Source organism: Lathamus discolor, chromosome 2 (genome assembly GCF_037157495.1).
Source record: "Lathamus discolor isolate bLatDis1 chromosome 2, bLatDis1.hap1, whole genome shotgun sequence".
NCBI lineage: Eukaryota > Metazoa > Chordata > Aves > Psittaciformes > Psittacidae > Lathamus > Lathamus discolor.
This window is the reverse complement of record NC_088885.1, coordinates 77691505-77708929: the sequence shown is the minus strand read 5'-3', so window position 1 is coordinate 77708929 and position 17425 is coordinate 77691505. Positions and strand designations below refer to the sequence as shown.

At 38.9% G+C, this 17425-nt stretch overlaps 1 long non-coding RNA gene across 1 annotated transcript; it reads right to left on the bottom strand.

The window, feature by feature from the left end:
• Nucleotides 1-203: 203 nt before the first annotated feature.
• LOC136009269 (uncharacterized) lies at nucleotides 204-15012 on the bottom strand. Its single transcript, XR_010610451.1, has 3 exons — nucleotides 14924-15012; nucleotides 11684-11730; nucleotides 204-911 (listed from the first exon to the last, which is right to left on the bottom strand). It is a non-coding gene; the product is annotated as an uncharacterized LOC136009269 (long non-coding RNA).
• Nucleotides 15013-17425: the final 2413 nt, after the last annotated feature.

Below are 17425 nucleotides of genomic sequence, written 5' to 3'. Positions count from 1 at the left end.
CCTCACTATTCTATGATTTTATGATGTAAGCCAGGGTACCTCTTTCAGTTCTCAACCATGTAAGAGCTAGGCTACATGTGTTAGCTGAGGATGTCCCTGTTTATGTATAAACTTCTTGGCCATTCTCTATCTGAACCCTTCTTGAGTGTACCCATCCCTCTGAGCAGGTCTTACTCCCAGGGTAGAAGGGCTCCTAGCATGCTGCTGGTGTTGCACAGGCAAGAGACACACCACCTTCAGCACTGAATCCCTATCAGGAAGTCAGCTGGTGCTGTGCTCTGGGTGCTGGGTATAGGGACCGAAGGTGGTCCATGGGACTGGCGCATTTCCCTGCTATCACATTAAGAATTAGTTGAGGGTCACTAACACAGGGACAATGGGGAGCCAGTGGTGATAATCAGGGCTGAGGGCCACAGGGTGAGGAAGACACCAGGGAGGCCAGGGGTCCATGCAGGGCCACACATTACTGCCGTGCAAGGCCCACCCCTAGGTAGCAAACACAAGCCCTGCATGATCCCCGCCTAGGGGCTGCCCTGAAACCCTCCTGGGCACCACATGCAAGTTCTCGAAGTCAAGGAGGTGGTCACCAGCTGCAAGACTATGCAATATCTGTTGTGAGGGTCCTACAGGAGGGTAGGCCTCACTGTGGGCACAAGCACCCCAGAAAGGGCAGGGGTCTTCCATACTCTCCTGAGGCAGATGTGTCACTGCTCCAGCTGGTTCCTCTGTCCTTCCCCGCTTCTGCAGGCATGTTGCTTCACACCAGGCTCCACGGGCTGCTGCTCTGCACACACTGCAGCAGGTCTGTGTGCGCCTGTGGTGAGGCAATGGCTGGACATGCCCTTTCTTGAAATTCTCTCTTCTGTGTTTCAACATGCCTCTGCTGTCTTCAAACTCATTAGACTTCCCACCTCAAGGATGAAAGTGCACAGAAATGTTAATTTGGATCCTACCCAAGTGTGGCAGACTGTTTGAAATGAGTATTTGTCCTTGACACATGGCTGTAAGAGGACATCCGTTCAAAATTTTACATGACCAGTAGAAAGGCTTCGTGCCCAGCATGGCTCAGGTCTCCGCTCACGATCCCTACATGTAGCAAATTGATTTCTGACTTTGAAGAAAGCTATCAGGCCCAGGACTGGTCCTTGCTAACCTATGTTTGCAATTGCTTTGTGCCAACAGATTACAAAGGAGAGAAGTGACTGGCAGCTGAATGGGATACAGCCCAGGGAACTCAGAAAAGGAGCTGTCAGAGGCACTGCAAGGTTATGGGCTGCAAGGAGTGCTGCGACAAAAGTTAGCCATCTCCTGATGTGTTGAGCAAGGAAAGTAGAGCTCTAAAGCTCAGATTTGCCTGAAGCGGTGACATTCATGAGAAGATACAATAGAAGTCCTTCAGTATTGCTTTTCCAGAATGTTTAAAACTGCCAGAGAGCACGTGGAAAAGCTGGACTGTATTTTTCAATACAGTCGGGTGCGGGAATAATGTGAAAACCTTGCAGCTGTGTAGATGGCACTGTCCTGCTATCCAAAAGATGAGAGAAATAATTCTGTATCATTATGGTTGGGATATGCTCCTATGTATAGATGATGGTTTTCTACTGAAGTATTACCAGGCTAAAGCAATATTAGTTCTGGGAAACCAGGACTTGAGTGTCCTAGTTACTGAAGTGCAAGGTAGACTTTCACCTTCTGAACTGCATGATTTCTCCACTATGGAAGTCATGTGCCAGCTTAAATAAAATCACTCTAATAGCATTTTCTTGGAGCCCTATCTGCTAGACACCCTTTGAATGCACTGACTAGATGCTCTCAGGAGACTTAGGCTTCATTTCATCTGGTTCCTGGATTTCAACATCAGAGAATGTATCTCATTGCTCACGCTGAGGCAGTTTAGGGCAAGTGAAGAAAATTATTAGCTTCCAGAGAATACACAAAAGGTGAAAATAAGATGCATACATATTTTGGATACTTTCAGGTATCTTAAAAAATAAGACTAATTTACCAAGAAAATAAAAGAGTTTACTAAGAGTAATTTTTTCAAGAAATACAGGAAGTCTAGATTGCTCTTTTGGCTTTACTATGTGACTGTACAGCCAGAGTAGAAGAGCACCATGCATAATGCAGAAGGCATAAAGCTACTTACATTGCCATCAATAAATGACAGATTTTGATGTAATTTCATATTACATAAATATTACATGATTAGAATAAATGTTAATAATCACAATTAACTGTTATTGTTTTTATTGATAATAAATCAATGTAATTATTTACCATTTTCATCTTTTATTATACCGTGACTGAACGTTGGATTTTAGTCCTGATCTATTTATACTTTCTACATGCACGTCTTAACGAGAAGATACCAGTTACTAGCACTGCTGTCCAGCTACACTTCAGTCAGATTGCTTTTTATGAACTCTGCTGCCCTGTTCAAGGGGGATCAAGCCCCAGTATTATCTGAATACAGATAGACACTACTGTATGTTCCTCCCACTAAGCTAGCTCTAATCTTACTGCTAAGTAACAGATTTTTTTTACTTCTTATGTAGAGGATCCTCAAGTGTATGCCTGAAGGTTTATCATTAGATGCAGGGGATCATGCTGAGATTTTTGACCATGTTTTAGATGGAAGTAAACTTTAGGAAATTGTGGATCATCTTTACAAAGGCTTGATTTACATAGATTGTTAGGTTGTCCTGTATGCACTTTATTCACAGGTGAAATTAGTCTTCATTGACCATGACTTTCCCATAATACAACCAGATGTGATCCTGTCAAAGTAAGGACAGGAGTAGTTTGTTTGGATCTTTTGCAGTATTTAATAACTTTGTGCTGAAACCATAACCTCAACTGAATTTCCAAGTTTGGTTTCAAATGTTTTTAAATTTGTCTGTAAAAGCTGGGATTGTTTCAGTTCTGCATCATAAACTTCCACTGAAAGATCCAGCATACCTTCCAGCAACATCAAGACAACTTACTTGACCAAGTTGTTCAGGTTTTCTGGATGACACATACTCTTGAACTATATAGCTGAGCTGGGAAAAATTAATCTATTATAAAATGGCCAGAATATAAAAATAAAAATCAAATTAACAGAAAGATGCTTTAAAACTACTCCTAGAAATGTTACTGAATTAAAAGCACTTTAGTTTGAATTTTGTTTTTCATCTTTCTTCATATTAGTTCTGCCTTCTGTGATTCTTAGCATGATTCAGAGTAAGCACAGTTGCTCATTAAGTTGCAATGTATTGCTGTCTTCACTCACACACTACTACTATCAGCTTTGAAGTGGAGAATCAGGCATTGAAATTCAAACTGCTTGTTAGTCATAACAAGTATAAACTATATCAAATCAAGATGCATACAGAAGGTAAAAGAATCACATTACCACATTAACTTCAGCTGGATACAAAAAAGGACTATAAAATGAAAAAGAAGTTGGCTCAAATATTCTTATTTACAGGTAGTTACTGTTTGTAATTATTCTAGATAAACATTTCTGCAATGTCCTGTTCATTCATGAGACATACTGTAGGCATAAGAACTCATTTGCATGAGTTCATTAGTCATTGACTATCAAAATTGCTTTGCTATAGAATACAGTGGGTTTGCTTGGCAATGTTTTGGTAGCAGGGAAACTGCACTGGTGGTGTCTATGAAAAGGTGCTGGAAGCGTCCCTCATGTTCAAAAGATCCAATGCCAGACAGCTCCAAGACAGACCTGCTGATGGCCAAGGCTGAGCCCATCAGCAACGCCTCTGGGAATAAGAAGGGGGAGGAAAATAAAATGAACACTGCACAACTGCAGCTGGAGGGGAGCAAGAGTACACGAGAGACTTGGTGACCAGGCACAAAGGTCAGTGAAAGAGGGGGTGGAGGTGCTCCAGGTGCCAGAGCAGAGATTCTCCTGCAGCCCATGGTGAGATAGGCTGTGCCCCAGCAGCTCGTGGAGTGCCCTGATGGAGCAAGGGGATACCCGAGGGAGGCTGTGACCCTGTGGGAAACCTGCACTGAAGCGGGCTTCTTGCAGGAGCTGTGGACCCGTGGGGGACCCACACTGGCACAGGTCATGAAGAAATGTAGCCCACAGGAAGGACAAGAAGGACTCTCACTGGAGAAGCTCTTAGAGGACTGTGTCCCATAGGAGGGATCCCACACTGGAGCAGTGAAAGATTGTGAGGAGTCCTCCACCTGAGAAAGGAGGAGCAGCAGAGACAACGTGCAATGAATTGACTGCAACCCCCATTCCTCATTCCTCTGTGCCATGCAGGGGAGGGAAAGGAAGTAAACAAAACTGAGAGCAAAGTTAAGCCCAGGAAGAAGTGAAAGGCAAGGCAAAGGTGTTTTAAGATTTAGTCTTGATTTCTCATTATCTTACTCTGATTTGATTGGTAATGAATTAGATGCATTTTGCCAAAGCTGAATCTGTTTTGCCCATGATGGTAATTGACAAGTTATCTCTCCCTGTCCTTATCTTTGTCCATGAATCTTTTATTATTATTTTCTCTCCCCTGTCCAGCTTAAGGGACAGAGTGGTAGAGCAGCTTCGGTGGGAACCTAGCATCAAGCCAGGGTCAACTCACCACATACACCTATACAGATTCTATGATTTGGCTAATACAGAACACACATTCCTACTTTTAATTTAGCATTTCATAAAGGAGATAGAATTCATACTAAAAAAAAAAAAAAAAGCAGTAGCTATCATTGTTTAGAATGACAACATGCAGCAAGCAATTTGTACTCCTATAATAGCTGGATGTGAAACATGAGTCCCAACATTCTCTTAAGACTGTTTTTAAGGTGACATAACTAAGCATGTGGCAAGTCAAAAATACAGCTGCTGTAAAGCTACAACCTCAGACAGCTTTCTGAAATGCTGTCTCTGAAACCTGGTATCACTCCTACATTAGATGCAAGACCCTGGAATGTTCATTCCTCTGCTCTTCAACTTATAGAAAGTACATTACAGTACAGTGGGTTATAGCAGGATGATAGATTGCTACATTTATCATGTGTATTAAATTTGCTGATTAACTATGATCCAATATATTTCAGCTTCTAACCATCTGTTAGAAAAAAGCTTAGAAGCTTCATTATTAGGTAATGGTTTCATAATTATTGAAAAGATGTCTAACGTAAATTTTCTCATTTAAATTATAATTTATCTGAGAAGTTTTTAATCTACTTGCTTTTTGCCAGTTTTCAGCCAACATCTGCCATTAATGAAAAGCTATAAAAATATATATAAAGCTTCAAATGCACCAAGGCACTTCGCAGTATTCAGTAAACACAACAAATGTCCAGTAACAGTTGGTATCCACACAGAAAAAGATGCTAACCGTATTGAATAGCCTCTTCCAGCTGTTGATGCAGAGATTTAGCTTAGGGAGCTGTTTGCAAATGTATTTGGCCATTTTACCAGCTGGCATGTACCAACTCTGGGTACTTTGTAGTCATGCAACTCATCCAAATCAAGTCTATAGGAACTAACTCCAGAGGCATAGCTGGGATCAATTATGTTAGTCAAGTGGTAAGAATTTGAGGCTATTTAAAGAATATAAAATACTGAAACTTAGCAGAAAGATTCAAGTTCCTTTGAGCACTATCTTTTCTGAAATTAAACATTTTTTTTTCCCTGTGAAACATTTGGTCTTCTGGCTCTAAAAGAAATCTTATTGCTTAAAGCTTTCAGCCTTCAGCTAAACATTTGCTCTGTAAATGTAACCATTCACCATTTATTTAAAAGGAATTTAAAAATTTCTTCAAATAAATCTTGACAATTGAGTCAGAAGGTAGGAAAAGAACTCCTGAAGAATGTGAAGAAAGGATGTATATCTAACCTAACCTGAATACATATGTGACATTTTTGAAACCACTTTCAGTATTCCTCTAAAACAGGCAACGGCTTCAGCTACTTACAAGAAAAAAACCAACACCCCCCCCCCCCCCAAAAAAAAAAAAAAACTGAAAAAACCCTCCCTAAAAAAAAATATAAAAATTTAAAGGTAAGAATTTCATAAGGTTATGAGAAAAACATTTTTTCTTCTAAATATAATGGATACCTGAGTTTCTTCAACATTTTTATATGCTGGAGATATTTCAGTTATAAAAGATGTAGCAAGAAGCACTTGGAAGAAACAGATGAGTGCTAGGGTAAAATAAGAAAGGCTAATATATTCCTGTAAGCAATGAGATAAAGTAGTTGGCTTTTCAATGCAAACAGTAGTAATAAATAAAATATGGTATAGCATGGAACTTAAAAAAGGAAGTTAATTCAAAGCAGTATTTCTGGTTTTTGTGAAACTATCCTAGACAGTGAGCTGGCACATCCATGTGTGTTGCAAGTATCGGACAGATAGTTCATTAGAAAGGTGATAGAATGCTGAATACTGAAAGGGCGACTGGAAACTAGAAATTTTGCAATACGGCTGTTATTATAGGAATATTGTTGTGGAATAGGGAAATAGGAGTATTTGACAGGAATTAGTGACAGGATTGTTTCTATACTATTTCACTAATGCTAATATTTTTGCTAGTCATGCTGTTATATTTAGAAACTTAAGAATAAAAAGAATGAATTATTGTGTATGTGTGTCATGGTTTAAAACCTGCCACACAGCTTGTTCTCTCATTCCCCCCCTTCTTTCCCTCCCTCTACTCCCGGAGGGATGGAGAGGAGAATTGAAAAGACTGCAACTCCCACGGGTTGAGATAAGAACACTTTAGTAACTAAGGTATAACACAAATCACTACTGCTACCACCAATAATAATGATGATAAAGGAAATAACAAGGGGAAAGAATAAAACACCTTAACACGAGCTGACCCATAACTTGCCCAACCCCACCCGACCGAGCACCGACAGATACCTCGTCCAACCCTGCAGCGCACTAGCCCGTCCGGGCTACTCTCAGGTACATCCTGGGCATGACGTTCTGTGGTATGGAACTCTTGGCTAGTCTGGGTCAGGTGTCCTGTCTCTGCTTCCTCCCAGCTTCCCCTCCTCCCTGGCAGAGCATGAGGCTCAGAAAGTCCTTGGTCAGACTAAAACATTTGAGCAGTAACTAAAAATATCGGTGTTATCAGTGCTGTTCCCAGGCCGAAAGTCAAAACACAGCACTGCACCAGCTACTAAGAAGGAGAAAAATGACTGCTACTGCTGAACCCAGGACAATGTGTGATTTTTTTTAATCTAATAGATTAAGCTCTACTAATCTGTAACAGTACTGTCAAAATCAGAAATGACTGGGACAAAAATCCTAAGATGTTCACAGGAAACTTGGGTCTGGGAATTGTGCTGTCTTGTGGATGCATATACAGTTTAAGATACTGAAACCAGGACACAGGCACAACCTCTGTTTTCTTGGGAAGAAATCCCTGCCACCATCCCTCCTCTAGTATAACTCTGCTTCCACCATTGCTTAGATATTCGAACAACAGCAACAGCTCAGAAGATAACAATGCAATAAACTGTGCCAAGTAGACTTTGTCAGGCTTTACCAGTTCAATGTTTGTTGGGTTGTTTTTCAGCCTTTTTGGTAAGGCTTTCCTCAACAGAAAAATTAGATATTTAAGCTTTCTACAGCAGCACTTCCGGGTGTCTTTACTCCCCTGGAAACATAAGCGTGCAGTCTTTATTAGATCTGAAATATATACTGAATCAATTTCTATAGTAAATTTTAATCTCCTTCAAGGTAAAAGATTAATACAAGTCATCTTTATTCTTATAAGGGCTTGTAACATGAAATAATTGCATATGGGGAGAAATTTCTCTTTACTACTCTGAAGTTGCCAACTGATTCCGACACCCAAGAGGTAAACTGTGGCAGTTCCCTCAGTTGTTACCACGGTAAAATGAACTTATAAATATCTATGGTCATGAGCATTGTAACATCTGAGTACACAGGATTTTGTTATTTGCTACACAAATGCATTAAGTTTGGACAGAACCTCAAGTAAATCTCCCACTATACATCTGTAAGCACCTTCAAATATAACACTTGAAGAAGAAAATTCATTTATTCGACACTAAAGACATGAAAGACTTAGTCCTAAACTAGTAAAGTTCCTGTGGATGAAGTAGTAATTTTCATTCAGATTTTCAGCAGTCTTACAGGTTCCTACCAAATTACTTTTATGCCAAGAGAAAAGTTAGAATTAGAATTAAATTAGAAGTAGGAGTATATAATTATTTTGGACAAAACCAAGAATATTAGATTCCAAAAGAAAATTTTCTTCATGGGTCATTAATATAACCTCAAGGCAAGGTTCATACTAGAACTGACATTGGCCTAACTGCAGAGCTCCTATACATGTCTAATTAAAACCTCTCTTCTACCACACTGACACATCTATTATTAATAAGGCATGAAGGGAATGTTGCCAGTTTACCAGTGTGATAACACTCATACAAATCCTGTCCTGGTAGAAACTGAGAAGAAAAGACGTACAAATAACTAACATATTGGTTTTAGGATCATACATAAGGTTCATTCAAATTCAGCTGACAAATGTGGCAAAAAATTTCTTGGTCTTCAGCTTTCTTTAATAATCAACTTAATAGTATTTGTTATTGCAACTTGGAAGTCTCATAAACTCCCAGTAATGTTTTAATGGTAAAAGTATGTGCCAAAACTTCAGTTTTATTTCATACTGGGTGGACTATAGCTTTTTAGCCATCAAAACATATCTATTTTTAATATGACAGAGGCTAAAGTATTGTATTGTTGTTTAAAGATGAAAGACTTAACATTAGATAGATTAAAAGCCAAACAGTGAAGCCCGTAAGCGTGTGCTTAAGAAAAATATTCTGAACAGAGCCAGAATTACTTTCTGACACTTGTCGTTTCAAGCCTAAGAACAGAACCCGGGCTTGTTCCAGCCCAGCATCTTTTCTACAAAACCACTGTGCATAAAACAAGGTCTACAGTTATCTAAACATTGCTTAACTCACTGAACGTATATTAAGCCATCTTTTGAAGTCTCTTGTATTTAGTAGTCTAAGTAACTATGTAAGACATACTAAATTGAGACGCTAAATAGCACCTGTTTTTTCCATCGTACACTACTCATTCCCTGCTTTCTCACTTGTGAATAGTTTAGTCATTCCAAGCGTAGTCTAACTAAAACTCCTTCATGCAAACATATTCTGTATCTCATTTTAAGGTAACTCCACCTTTTCATATCTGAATTTAAAAATAACAAGCATTTATATTTGTGAGTCACTCTGAAAACCAATGCAGCAGCTTCCCCTGCTGGCTACTGAGGAGATTAACTAACAGATATGCTTCACTTCGCTGGGTATGATGCCGTTGCTACAGAAATGCACAGAAATAAGAGAGCTTCATGAGGCTAGCAGTAAGCAGATCAACATTTTTCACAGGACAACAGTTCATCAGTGAATACTGAGATGCTTAGTACCTGTTAGAAGAAAAGAAGTAAGTATACCAGTTGAAATGCTATTTATATCTGCTCTGAGATATTCTATGCATTTGCAGCCATTTTAATATAGAGGCTACTCCCATGCGTTTGCTGGCACAAACCAGATTTTTTAGGTATGTGACTAGTTATAACAGACCCGTTTCCTTCTTGTAGGGTCAAAGAAATTGTGTTAAAGCACCTAAAAGTGTCTCTATGCATTTTTATACTTTGTTTCATTAATAAAATCATTCTAATGCCTTTTCAGAGTCATTTATTAAGATTATGTACTTCCTACCAAAACTAATGGGAATCATACAATGCTCTCTACTGTGTAACTTGGAAAGTATCATTGTACCCCTCCATGGATAAGCTTTGACATTGCTGTCTGCAGGAAAACACCCTCTCAACTATGTTGTCTTCTGTAATTAAGCACATAGCAAATCACCTGTAGGGCAAAAAATAATGGACCCAATGGTGCAAACTGTGATGGTCAAGACTCTCATTTAGCTTAATGGGAAACCGCAGGACCTTACCAGCCCACAGGAATGGCACTGTGCAATATCTCACACAAGGTCAGGCGAAATATTTCTCAGAGACTAGGGATTCAGCTGCTATGAGATTTTTGAAGCTTTCCGTAATCATATAATCAGCTGTTTATTCCTGGTCACCAGACTAGTAACTGATCATGATTATTCTATGGGGTCAGAAAGTGTCCACTTTAATCAGATGATTACCCGAAGGCTTCTACTATTAAATTTTATGTTTATTAGTGTATCATTATGGCCCTATTCATTTAAAGCTGCAGAAGATGACGAGGGAAATGACAGAGCCAGTTATCTGAGTCTCCTGCTGATAAAGTAAAAGGAAGGAGAAAATTACATTTTTCTATTTCTTTTTTTTTTTTTTTTTACAGCATCATTTTTACTTCAGAGTGCTGAACTCCTTTGATGCCTTGTTCCTGGCAATACTATTTCAAAGCTACTTTGAAAGTAGGAAGGTCCTTGTATTCTCCTCCATCAGCCAAAGGCAATGAAGCATTACAAGCCTCTGCCCGTTCTATTAATAGACTTGAAACTGAAGCAGGAAGAAATTCAAGGACTTTTCTTTCCTGACACATTTTACAGTATATCATAGCAACATAGCACAAATCAAGGTACAAAGCTTGCATGTCTTTTCTCATGAGCTAGAACATTTGTTTAAGAAGCTGAAAATTAATGGCATGTATTTACCAGTTCTCTTGGTAATGTCAGAGTAACACAGTCTCAAACATTGCAGCACTTCCACAGTGCACTAAGGATCCCATTCAGTGCCAGAAAAAAACATAGCAACAGTTCTTTTCCTCAAAATTAGTGTGGTCATGGTTCACACCTAAGTGCAAGGATTTTCTTCCACAAGAACAAGCAGAATCAAATGCTAAGGTATGAGAATCTCAGAATGTGGCTTAAGAAAATAGAAATAATAGTGGCTTGCCAACAGGAAGTCTCGTGGAACCAGTTTCCTGGCTTTGTTAGACATGTTTCTTAGACACAAGTTCTCTATTTCCTATCTATACATTATATACATTTTTCCATGCTTGTGGCACCAATTATGACTTTTTATATTAAAGTATTTCTTGTGGAATGCAGAAGCTTCATTCAGGACCTCACAGTAATCTTGTATACAACCAAAACCACTCCGCACACCTTCCAGTCTGTTTTGCTTTTTGCCGCATCTGTTTTAATCAAGACTGAAATCAGTATCTCCATTTGCTCTCAGAAACTGAGCAAATAATTATGCTTTATGTGACAGATTTAGGAGTTTGTTCCATTTCTCTTTCTAGTTAGACGTCTCAGTTAAAGATGGATTTTGGGGCAACATTACGGATGACTCCAGAGATTCTTACTGGTTTCCAATATCCCAAAGGTTTGAAAAGCTGTGTTGCTTTGCTATTGATATTATACATAAAATGACAGATGCATACCCAATCTTGAACTTGGAGTAGGTAAACACACTTTTATTTAGACCAGGGTAGTCCACATTTCTGTGAAAATACTGGGTTTGGCAATCTGAATGAAATCTGTAGGAATGAATACAGTTGGTAGAGGAAATACCTTGGACTAAGTATCAAGAGACCAGTTTATAAGCATGTTTAAATCCCAGCTAATATTTCAGTATCCCTGAAAATATTTTTTCTTAATAGCAAGACATTTTAATTACGCAACAAAACAGTCCTCCCACAGTGCTGACACTTAATTGAAATAAAATCAAGACTTACTTTCTTGATGGTATCATTTTCTACATTAATCTCTGTTCCTTAAGCACCTAGAAAAAAGTAAACATTTAAGATAAATTATGTTCTGCAGCGTCTCTAGGAAGCGTCTGAATTAAATCCTAGTCATAGCATTATCAGTTTTTATTAACAGTGATGGTATAGGCAGATTTGTACATTGTTTTTTGCACTTGGAAAATGATCTTGGCTTTGTATCAGAAAAGAAAGAACAAAGTATGTTAATATATATTTTCTCATCTTAAACCGCAATTACACAGTTAAATACTTTAGCTTGGACCTTTTTTCAGTTAAGCAAATTTACCTTTACCAATAGATTAAAGATATTACACAGTACACTACCAGTTCACATGCAGTGAAGGACCCTTGTCAACTAGTCAGTCTTAAAACAAAAATCTGGGTTTGGATACACGATTCTCTCTTTTTGACAGTACTTCAGGAACTTGACAGTGACATTATACAGATATAACTGAAGACAAAATTTAAAAGCAAAGAGATAGGATGAGTTTATGGGAATTAATTTAACCCCTGTTAAAATTAATGAATGTTGTGTGGTTAAATCCTCAGGTCATGTTTCAAGATTTCAATCACAACCCAAGTACCTGATGGGAAAGTAGCAATCTTACCCTGCATTAAATCAGAGAAAGGTCATGGCCTCTGCACATTGTTAGTATTTGGATAAATAAGCCCAACAAAACCTACCTCTTCACATACCAACCATTACCTCTTTCAGAGTACTTTAGCAAGCATAGGTGACAAGAGTCCTAATTCCTTTCTCAATAGCTAGAGATGCAATAGTGAAACAGTAGGGAATGTCAAATCTCAGGAATAGTTGAGCCAGAACAAATGAGATGTGCAAAGTAAGGCTGAGAAAAACTGTCAATGTCTTCTAATGTCTGAGTCACAGGTGAGAAAATAAAATTAATAAAGAAAGAAAATTAAATATAATTAAAAACATAAAAAAATACAGCTAAGTAGAAAAGGTAGAGGGGGAGGGAACAGCAAGGTCTTAAGACTCATTTCAATAAACTACTCAGGCTGACTATACTTTCTTATTTGACATGAGTCAACTGGTCTGATTAAGAGAGGAAATAAATAAGTAAATAGAGGCAGAAACTCCAGAACCCCATCCAGAACAGAAAACAGCCACCTGTGGAAGGGGAAAATAAGACAGAAAGTGTCGGAGTACCATAAGCTTGGACTAATCATCAGCCTAAGCTGGTGAATGCTGGCAGAGTTCTGGTGAAAAATAGGGACCATGGGCAAATGTTAGTGGACATAGGATTAAATCCCAACCCTCCTACTTTTCATGTGAAACAGCTGTATTTTTGTGAAGGAAAACATGACATAGGACATGGGTCCTCTTTTTTGACTTTAATTTGATCTTGCACAAATATAAAGAGTAATTATTTTCCTCTGCACCTGCCCTTCAGTAAAAATTTCAGACTCAAAAGTGTAAACCAGGCCAACCTGAGTCTGATTCAGTATATGCATATAGAATTTTCAGAAAAAACAAAATGCTCTGACCATTTACATTCTCTAGGTACCATGTGCTTGTTAAGTGCCTTTGAGCTTGAGCACTGAGCATTTGGAAACAATTCTGTCTTTACCACCTCTGCCTGATCTTACTGGCAGAAGCAGTATCACTGCACCTTCTCAGTGTTAGTAATGAAATGTACACAGATTTTAGACCTCACGATTTTCCGAAGAAATAGTGGTGTGAAATGGTATGTGCCAGTACCATTTAGTCTGGTTTTGCTTATGTAGTGTATGAAAAAATAATTCTGCAAAATCTACAGCAGACATTCTTGTACAGCACATCATAGGAAACAGCATAAAATGCTTTATTCATTAGATCCTATTACAACCCCTGCCTTATTAAAGAATTTATGTCTCAAAAGGGTTTACAGAAGCTGTAACTGAAAAATAACCCTTCCCTCCCATCAAAAGAACTAGGAATTGAGAAATGTAAATAAAAGCTTCCAATCTGAGCGGAGCATGATAGCATATATTTAATCACCCTCCAAAGTTTCCTGATACAGTGTAGAGAGATGAAGTGCTCTGCACTAATACAGCAAACCACTAAGAAATTAGGTACTGTTAGACATTTCTCAATCATATCAGTTATGGTTGTTAAAGCTGTATACTAAATTAAACAGAACTGTAGCTGATTAAGAACCAAAGGAAAAGTGTAGAGGAAAGCATTTAAATTATTCTGTGATTCTTTCTCTAACACACAGGTTTTGCTTGTCTGCTATTAGTATTTGCAGCCAGTGGGCCTGATGATCACATTTGTGGTAGCTCCACTGAGGATCACTGGAAGTTACACAGCCTAGGCATACCCATCAAATGGCAATGAGTAGCAAAAGCATAGGACTATCACTTTATTTCTTTCAAATGAAGCAGAGACGCGTGGAAGGCTTATCACTTAAAGTTGCATTTAGCACTGGTAGAAAATTTGAGAAAACGTTTCAAGTGCTTCACTGGGAACATCCTATATGGGACTCCTGCTGCCTTTTTACAGCCTGTCTCCATGTCTACAGAAATTCAAAGGCAGCTCGTCAACAAAAGCTGTTCTCTTACTTTCCCTTTTATTCAGTTACAAAGCAAGCATTTTCCTGAAAGCCCTTTCCCACTGTTATATTAAGGTACCTTTCACTGGTGTTTGGTTGGTGTTTTTTTCAATCATTGTAATTCTTCTTACATTGATGTTAAAAAACACTGGACCATGATTTGCTTGTCCTTATTCTCAGGGATCTGTATCATTAGGAGTCTCATAAAAAAAAAGTTTTGTGTGTCTGCCACTATTTTATTACCATTTGTCAATACGTATGTACCACTATACACGTAAGTTCTATTGGTGACACGTTTTGTTTTTTCCCTCCATTATTCACATACTACAGTGAAGAAATCTCTTCAGTTTCCAATTTCCCCAATCTTTTCCTTTCTTGCATCCACCCAGTAGCAATTTGTGGAGCTGATCTTTTATCACACTCTGCACAGCTCATGGGAGAAACCACAGGCCCTCCACAGGTTAGAAACAAAAGAACAGCTGATTTTATTGTAAACTTCCCTGAACTGTTGGCAGGAGCAACAAAAGTCTTGGCAACTTCCTAATTTTATAATGAATCCAAAAGAGAAAGGGAGAAAGAAGAAAGGAAAAAAAGAAGGAAGACACATCACACACACCCCACCCCCCTCCCCCACCACCCCGAGAAATAGGCTTACCACCACGAGGATCTAGTGATGACTTCTCAGACAGTGAACTGAAGTACTCTCACTTTTAGTCCCTTCAGTCAGTAACACCTGTAGGCTCCCTGGTGAACAACCACTCAGCTGACTGCTGGTTGCCTGTTTATATAGGGTCAGGGTCTCTTGGACACCTCCCACAGGCCCAGACCCATTTGCTGCCCGCGCACATGCTGTGAGATGCTCTGGAAGGTTCCAGACTGTGTCAGGGGTCTCTGGTGAGCCCCAGCCCCAGTTCCTGCTGTGCCCTGAGGGCCGCAGCGTGATGCCAGGCAGCCGTAGGGGCTGTGCCGCTGTCTGCAGGCAAGTTCTTTCCAGGGCAGCTGATGTTTGCCGTCTCAGGGCAGACAAGATGGGAAACCAACCCGCACCTTCATGGAGCAGGGCCCCTGCTCTGCCCCCAACCACCAGCACAATGCTCACTATCAACATGCGCTCAGCCTCCCTCAGCTCTTTCTGAGTGTTAAGTTGTTTTGACACACACCCTTTTGGGTCTCCTGACCATCACACATTTGCATTTGTCCTTATCCCAACCTAGGGCTGCATACAGTACCTTATTTCCCACATTTACATTGCTTCTTTTCCTCCTCACTCTATTCTTTATCATAGAGATAGGATAATGTAAGTGTCGAATATCTTATCAACCATTAACTCATACCATCAGGAGGCAACTGTAAGGAATAGATGAAGAAACATACTGTCATAATAGAGATCATTCATGAGCACCTTCAGTTTTTTCACCTACAACAAAATTCTCAAAACCAAAGTTCTGCTAAACACAGGAGAGAGACTACATATTTTTTCCATTTTACTTCTTGCTGCTGCAATTTCTCGCATATGAGGAGGTTCCTATCAAATAATACCATAAAACCTTTTAATTTTTTTTATTATTTTAATTTTGGTATTAAAAACTTCTGATCCAAGCTTTTCTGGTATCTACAGACAGAACATCCGGCAGCCTCTTGGAAGTATATATGACTACACTTGAGACTGTAGGACAGGTCTCTCAGCAGAGTTCCTCCTAGTGGAGAGGAAATAACGTGCTTCTGTTTGTCCTGCCAGCTCAGCTGTACCACCTTCCTGCAAGAGCGCAGACAGTTAACGCTCTGAATTAATCAAGGCTGCACTGACTTCAAGAGTTTTAAAGGTACAGATACATTAAGTACAGCTTACGCTTTCTTTCCTCACACCTTTGTCATGTTGACAGAACTCAACAATGGAGATCAGTTCTACTGGTAGTAATAGACAAAACACTAACATGCCCTGCTGTAACTATGGCTTGCCCACACATCACTAACAGCAGCTCTTCTAGCAAAGGCAGCAGAAGGGAAATTGTATCTTACCTGCTGCTAAGCCTGCTGTTTTAGTTCAAACACACAATCATCTATGGCTTAGTTTAGACACTGAAAAGAAAACCTGAAATGGCTCAGGCACAACCTTTTGCACTTTCCATGATGCAGATAATAATTTTCAGTTGTGAGAAAGGCCAGGCAAAGTGGAACTATAACACCTAACTTGAAGCAAGATTTACTGGAGCATGGTCTATATTTGTGGGAGCCTCAGTCAGAACAGGTAAACTCAAAATATTTGTTCCACAACATTCTGAAACGTCTGACACTCAAGGCAGCTGAGTCCTCCCTCCATCTTTTCACTCACCTCACTAATAAATATCAAAGGATGTCTCCATATTTCACAAAGAGAAAGAGGTCTTGAGAGATTTCAGACATGAGCTTTAAAATTACAGTGCTTGTGAAAATACAGTTTAGGTATCAGTTGAAATAAGGATTATTAATCACTGGATGACCCCTATATATTGCGAGAAAATAATTTTGTTTCATATCAGATATAGTTTCAGGAGGTTATTATAGGCCTTTTTATCTATTTGCAATAAATTTCACAGTAAACATATGGAACATATATCCATAGAACTATGTAAGTATACATAAAAATTTCAGTTCCATAAAGCTTACAGTGGAATAAAGAATTAAGATACCATAAAATAATGATATATGAAAAATCTAGAGAAAAGTGCATAAGCATATGCAATCATGAAAGATCTTCTTAGTCTAGCCCTGGAACTAGTTTCCCAATTAAAAACCAGAATCATTCGTTAAGAGGGAAGAAAAGCAATTGTTGACAGTCAACAGGGAAATCAAATTAGACCAAATCATTACTTAAATATTTTGATTTAAAGGCAAAGCTGTTAATGAGCTACCAAGAGCTATAATTATCTGTGTGTCCAATTTCAGCAACAAAATTAAAATCCTGCAATAGATTAGCAAAACAAAACAAAACAAAACATGCAAAGGCTTAAAATAGAATATTTGCATTTGCTCAACTGTTGGAGAGTTGGCTTTTTGGTGTGGAAGGACTGTTTTCTTGTTTTGCTATTGTTGATTTACCATCTGTACAACAAAATAAAAGGATTTTCAAAAGCCAAGAGGCATTTCCCCAGAAATAAGATATTAGGATGAGCCCTGC